Raw genomic sequence first — 7,476 nt, forward strand, 5'->3', positions numbered from 1 at the left:
TGCTTATATTATGAATCAAGTAATTCAATCACATCTTACCAGTGAGGTATGTCTAATATAGCCTATTACTCACAGACCATTGAGAAACTGACTTGCATGGTCATCATTGTTTATTTATGAAAAATAATTTGGGTATTAGGCAATAGTTTGGTAGCCTGGACTATCGGGGGACTCGGGGAATGGGATATGAGTCAAAACCAAGATACTAGTCTATGCAAAGGTTCTCTACATGTTTCTTGCAGTGAAGTAAAAAAATATATATATATCAAAGTCCAGAATTAAGTGTTTTCGATGTGTTATCTCTCTATAGAGATAATTTGCACATTTTACAATTATCTAACAATAAGGTTGTGGAAGAACCAGTTATTCATATGTCTCAAACAGAAGCTTATCAATTTGCTATGTCATGAAACACACAGACAGAACCACACCTTGTTTTCTCTCGTGCACTTACACCTGTAAGGATGGATTACTATGGCAACAGGTTGCCACTGGCAACGAGATAGCCTACTACATCACTTTGGTGGGAGTGAGTGAGGGGGACGACAAAAGCTCTGGGTGGATGAGCAGGCAGAAATATTAACAGCTTGAAAGAAAGAGATTGAAAATGGAGAGCAGGGTATGTTTAGATAAAATGCTTGTTATTGTTTTTCTCGCAAAATACTGAAAAATATGAGGCTATTCATAAATGTATTGCCTTTGGTGCGCGCGCTGACGGAATTTCCCGCGCTCTTCTGATACAACAGGTAAGCGTCACGCCATCTTCTCGCTAGTCTAAAGTAGGCCTAATACATGAATTATTTTGAATAATGTTTTGGTAATTTATTTTAGCATTTCAATGCCATGCTGCTCATTGAGTGACAGAGAAAAACTTGCCTATTTTTGTGTATTGTCATTTTGGCACCTGCGCACAGGCGAGAGAATGCCTTGAATTTTCCTTTTAATTTCCCAATGTTGTCCTGATACAATAACACTATCAGAAAATAATTCTAATAGTCTATAAACTCTTATAAAACATATTAAAATAAACATTTATTTAAGGGTGTGCCCTGTTTTCTAAAAATAGCTTGTTTTCTATTTTCAAAATGGTGTGGCTTGTCAATGCGCAACACGTGCCATTCTGTCACATTATTTCAGAAGTCAGTCGATCCCAGGCAATTATGTGTTTGTTATGAGATATAGCCCAGAATATGCATTCTCGACACTGTAGAATCAATAACAAACGTATGAAACCATCATACAATAGTATTATTCTCTCCAGTTTGACTAATAAAAATATATATTTAATTAATGCTGTTCACAGCCCACCCTACAAAATGACACTAGAAGTCAGCTGTAGAATTGAATAGTAAGTCATAAATCAAACCAAAACTCATTCTCTTGCCACTTTGATAGTCAACTCTATTCATGTCTACACAGGCATGAACAATCATATTCTTTAATGTGTCAACTGCCTCCCTGATTTTTTTTGTAACTGAGGCTTCCGTAATGCAACGACAATGCAAAATGGTCAAGTAAATGTGAGGAGACTTGATTTTATATTGCCTAAAAATGCGGTTGCTAGACTTAATTGCTCAACAATAGTACCTTGAAGGGACAGAATTAAAGAACTGAAGAAGGTAGCCTATATCAAAAGCACTGCTTAAACATGTTCTCTCTTTTTTGTAGTCTAAATGATTAATTTCATCATAGTAAGACATGGATATTAGCTTAAATTCATCAACAATTATATTGTATTAACTAATATCGATTTACATCAGACTGAATTTTTGTTTACCGTAAACCAGACATTCGTTTTGGTTCCTTTTCCTTCAGCTGTGCTTACTGCCACATCACATGTCACTTTCCTCTAGCAACACAATAAGTCAGCAGGGTGAAATATCATTCTTGAGTCCTAAGTGTGATGGATTACAGGATGTTCATCCTCTGCCTGTCACAGAGAAGCAGGGTTGAAGGCTTCTCTCCCGAGAGTCACTGGCAGAGATATGTCTTGAACAACGGGCTCTTTCGTCTTCATCCTCACCATAAGCCATCACATAACACTACCGGCTTTGCCTGTCATCCCCTCCCAGGTGACGTTCTCAATCTCTGTGACAACACTTAATGCTTACAGAACCATGAGGCCTAAATCCAGCCCAAAAGAGCCTCTTAAAGCTCACAATCAAGAGAGCAAAACATTCTAACACAATGTTGCTGCTTGGAGCCTGAACTATTCACAGCATTTAAATCTTGGTCGGGTGAAATTAAGAGGTGAAAAATAGACCAAAGTATTGGCATATGGGCTACTAACAGCTTACTACACAACATACACATAAGTATACTGTAGCAAGGAATGTAATACTGTTGCAAGGAAAGTAATACTGTCTCCCTGGCATATTAAATAATTTATGCAGCATCATACAAGACATTTTTGGACTCACCTTGTGATGTGCTCACTTGAACAATTTTGTCATCAAAGTCTGGCATCCTCTGGATTTATTGTGCTTTCAAGACAACTGGAAACTCTGGGGGGAAAAATGGTTGAATCTTGTTGATGTCTGTGATCTTAAGGTTGTAGCTCTAGATAGAAGCTCAAATTCCGGATTTACAATTCCGAGTTGGATGAAAGTTAAAAACGTATTTTACCCAAGTTCCCAATTGTCTTGAACTCACTAAAGTCCGATTTTGCAGTTCTGAGTTAACAGTTGTTTTGAGTGCGGCACAAATCTTGTTTCATTAACAGCATGGCCAATGTTAAATGTCTATCATTTTAAACTAGGAAAATAGACCCCTAATCTTAGACTTGGGACCACACAGCCACGGCCACTCCAATGAATTGCAGGCTAATGATTGCTTTGCAGTACTTCCAGTTAGCCGCTGATTCCTTCCAAACCACTCATTGTTGAATTTGCGATTTTCAACTTGTTCTGTAATGTTTATGGGCGATGAGCACCAATGCATTATATCTATAATTTCTCTTCATTATTTCTCTTCATATGACAAGGGTTTAAAGGGATTTGCCTGTAGATTGTCGACTTGATTCATGATGATGACTGCTAGCTAATATTTTGAAAGTATGATGTTGCCCTGATCAGTTCATTCAAAGCTACTGTATAACGGGATTTGATGTAATTTTATCTGTGGCCAATGACCTTGAGCCTTCTTGGATGGGCACTTCTAATGTAACTCTATGGCAGCACCCAAGGGGATATCATTTTTTATGTCTACCCTTAGACTTGGTGGTGACGTAGTGTCCCCATGAGTGACAGAACACTGAGCCAATCACTGCACAATGCTCCGTATTTTCTGCTGGCTTGCCCCACCACCACAGAAAGCACTAAGCTAAGCTGAAACACCTGCATTTTGGAGCTGCCTTACTCAAGAAAACAAAAAAGAGACCATGTTTGTATGCGGCTTAATTAACTCAATTATATTTTTTGTTGTTGCATTGTTTGCAAACTGATATGTGACACGTATTAATGCCAAAATAACATTCAAAACAGGCAAGCCCCACCTGCCCTGAACGACAGGTAGCCACTGATTATATACATTGCATTTACTCATATTTGATTGGTTTGGCTTTCACCACAGGAGCCACCAGTGCTCCAGTATCTTACCACATCTGAAAGTGATTATCTGAGGAAGGCAGGAGGAGCAGTGACGAAATGGATGCGGGGTCCAGGATGGCTGAGGGGAAGGCTGCCTTTGTCTTCGTCCTCCTCCTCTTCATCGCCCTGGCCTTGCTCATCGTGCGCTGCTTCCGCATCCTGCTGGACCCATACCGCAGCATGCCCTCCTCCAACTGGACAGACCACACGGAGAAGGACACGTTTGACTACCGCATTGTCTGAGGACCTAAGGAGCTCCCTTGACACTGTATTGCAGTGTCCTTCTCCGTGTGGAGAAGGAGCTCCCTTGACACTGAAGCACTGTCAAATATCGCAATGCTCGAGGAGCAACTTTGTTTATCCATTTTGCCCAAGGACCACATGCTGTATGACTGCTGGTGCCAAACCACCAGTGACACCTTTGGATTAGAAGCAGCCTTCGAGCATGCATCACCTAAAACCTTTCTTTGTCCGCTCTATTGTAACATGTTGTATCAATTGCTTCACCAATTACTGCAGTCATAAGCAGTAATTGCCAGCCCTTATTACCTTAATGACAACACATACGAGTGATTCCATACGAAACCAAGACAAAAAAAGGACATCATTTTGCAGATTTAAAAAAATATTTTATCCATAGAATGGTCCTTTGTAAGAAAGATTGTTGACATATATTTGACATTTGTATCTAAAAGCATAATTGAGAAATAATTGATCTAAGTTGTCATATTTATGACATTTTGGCCTTTCCCAGGGGTCCTTAAATTTGCATGATGTGCAATGATGCAAGTAAAAGGAGGGCTGTGATTGGTTACATTGCCTGCCGTGCCAATTTCTCAATATGAAACGGTCAATAAAATTAAAACTAGCAGAGATCCCACCATGGAACTTTGATATGCCCCTAGAGTATATTATGTTCAACAATATATTGAAACATTTGTTAATTCTTTTCAATATTCATGTTTGTATTTTTAAATATTCATAAATGAATGTACAAAAATGTTATTGAAATCATAATACTACTCATATTACAGAGCAAGCGTTAAAGTTTAATATGACACCAATTTTAGCTTTTTAGCATCTACAGATGAAAGATTATGGAGTCTTACAGGAGGCCTGGGTAAGGCAAAAATGCCATAATATGGCAACTTTGATTCAGTAATTCTCAGTTATGCTTTCCTCCAAAGGACCATTCTATGGATTAAATGTTGCGAAAATCCCTAAATCATGGTATTTTATTTGTTCTGGTTTCGTATGGAATCACTTAGAAGGAACATCTTCTACCAAATGGCCAACACTTCTACCAAATGCCTAACACTATAGGCATCATCTAAGGTACCTGCTATCAAATCTAACTCCTGAAGACACACTCCAGGCACTCAACTCGTTGCCACTACTATTGCATTATTTCACTACCCCATCCCCTTAACCTTTTACTGCGGTGGGCTAAACTAGGGTCACACAGAGTGTTTCTTAGTAGTCTTAAACAAATCTACTCAGAAAAAATGTATACACCTTACGCACATGGTTATGGGTTTAAAAAAATAAGACAATTTTACCAAATCAGATATAGAGTTGAAATGTATTCAATTTTGAGTTTGCATCCCAATATTACATTTTATATACATCACAGAATACTGAAATATAACACAACCGTTTGACATAGCAACACTGGATGTTTATTAATTATGAAACTATGATAAATATTAATAACATTCCACCCATGAGACCACTTTTGGTCATTTGACTGCAGGAAAGGGCTACAGGTGCTCTATGCAACAGTTCCTCCTGCAAATAGACCTACATTTCAATTGTGTACTTGTTGTAGTAAAGGAATAAAACTCCATGTAAGAACAAGGAAAACATTTAAATGCCGCTTGAAGCTATAAAGTTGCTTGTTTGCGGCAAGGTCCTCAGTATATAAACAGTGTATCCTGTGGAATTTTTTACTTCAATTGTCCACTTTGACCAAGGTACAAAATGCACAAACAATCAATCAAGCATCGCTCAAACAAAAATACACTTACACAGAAAAAACAAATGTAGTTACATTTATGCCAACCAGGGCCTTGTGCACTCACAAAGACCCTGACCCTCATTGAGCTGGTTGATACTTTTTGAAATTGGAAGACAGATATTTCATCAGCCAGCCTAACATTGATATCCATATCTTTGTCACCCAAGTTCTTTGTTTTCTTGCCATCGTGGAAAGAGAGGTAGACAATGTATCCTTTAAAGAGACTTCATTATTTTTTGGGAGGCTTCAATGGGCCTTAGATGTTTGATGTCAGCAGTGGGATAAGTGTTAACTATTCAATGTCTGTAATCAAAAAAATTACAAATCACTTTTAATGTAAAGGATCCAGAGTCATAAATCTGAATGACCAAATGAGGTTTATTGAAATGTTTACTGTGCCGTAACTTGTGCCTAATAATGAACATCTGGATGAGCATTTTAGGGAAATGAGTCGAAAGATTCATTCCAGTAGTTCTGTCGTAGATAGCATCTTGCTATAGTTCTATGTAATATCCTTTTCATATCTGAAATAAAATAAAGCATATCACTGCCTACAGATGACATGTTAGCAGTGTGCTACATCTGAACAGATTATCACACCTTGGACGATCCCTTTATGGACAATGTCTGTGGCAACTCCTTAACTGTACGCCTCATAGAGTAGCATGTTTACAGATAGTCAATAGATGACAGAAAAATATGTTATGCACTTCAAGCAGATGTCATACACCTACCAAATGAGTGTGCTTTCACACTTTGACATGTGATGTTCTTGTGATAAACTGTGGCCTTTTCCTATCACAATGTATCAGTTTAGTGGTACCTTTCTGTGCACAAGTGTCTTTGCATGTTTTTGCAAAGTTTCCCCTCCAAGCATGTTGAGTGCTTTAATCATGTTGATGCTGCTGTTATTTAGTTGGTACAGTACAGTATTCACTGTCAACGTTAGAGCCTTCTTTTGAACATGTATTATGCTTGCCTTGAGCCTCTTTCCTTTCATAATAAAAGTAATTATGATGCATTGCCTTTTTAGTTTCTTGTTTTAAGAAGTCAAACATCAAGACGAAAAGTTAAGGGAAAAAAACATAATTATTTTTTACTATGCCCTCTCCAAGCTCATAATACGGGTAAAAACGTTAACACTTTCTCTTTAACACATTCTCAGTTTGTGGCAGTGGTAGCTCGCAGCCGTCTGTATCATTTGTGTGAACCCAAGCGCTTTGTCTGGCTCTCATCAGGCCAATAGACACACCTGCTATTGCTCCAGCCGCAGGCAATGGCTGCTCTTTCGCCTGAGACGGATCCAATACCATGCAGAATAACAATTCACTGTGACACACAAATGGGATGCCTTGATATAATTATCGTATAGACAGACAGTGATGGGGAACCTATTTAATATTACATCTAAAAACATTTATGTACAATCATTTTGTGAAATATTAAACGCTTCTGTAAAGCAATAAGCAATTGTTATTGTGCCATTTAGTACAATGCTGTTACGTATCTTTCAAAAAAGCTGTGGAGGTCTTCGGGAATTCATATGATCTATTTTTGACAACACTTCCCTTTGTCTGTTTTTTAAAGATACACATACACTAACATTGGAACATGGATACAAAGCCTTTGTGTGTCTTCCTGCTAGAAGCAGGCATTCCATTCCCATATTCACACAGTCTACTACAGTAATTTGACGTTCTCTGCACATGTTACATAAAGTACATAAACCTGTGGTGATCAATAACTATCAATTATCAATAACTGATAAATGTACCCATTAATTACATGAGCATTTTAAATGCACAGTGCAGTCAAAAATCATTGACGCACTTGATAAAGATTAGCAAAAATGTGTGTATAAAATAAATAATT

At 38.0% G+C, this 7,476-nt stretch overlaps 1 long non-coding RNA gene across 1 annotated transcript; it reads left to right on the forward strand.

Moving 5' to 3' along the window:
* The first annotated feature begins 510 nt into the window (after positions 1 to 510).
* Positions 511 to 6,628, forward strand: LOC118367508 (uncharacterized). The gene is made up of 2 exons (XR_004822124.1): positions 511 to 746; positions 3,571 to 6,628. It is a non-coding gene; the product is annotated as an uncharacterized LOC118367508 (long non-coding RNA).
* The last annotated feature ends 848 nt before the right edge of the window (positions 6,629 to 7,476 follow it).

The sequence above is a fragment of the Oncorhynchus keta genome, chromosome 31 (genome assembly GCF_023373465.1).
Source record: "Oncorhynchus keta strain PuntledgeMale-10-30-2019 chromosome 31, Oket_V2, whole genome shotgun sequence".
NCBI lineage: Eukaryota > Metazoa > Chordata > Actinopteri > Salmoniformes > Salmonidae > Oncorhynchus > Oncorhynchus keta.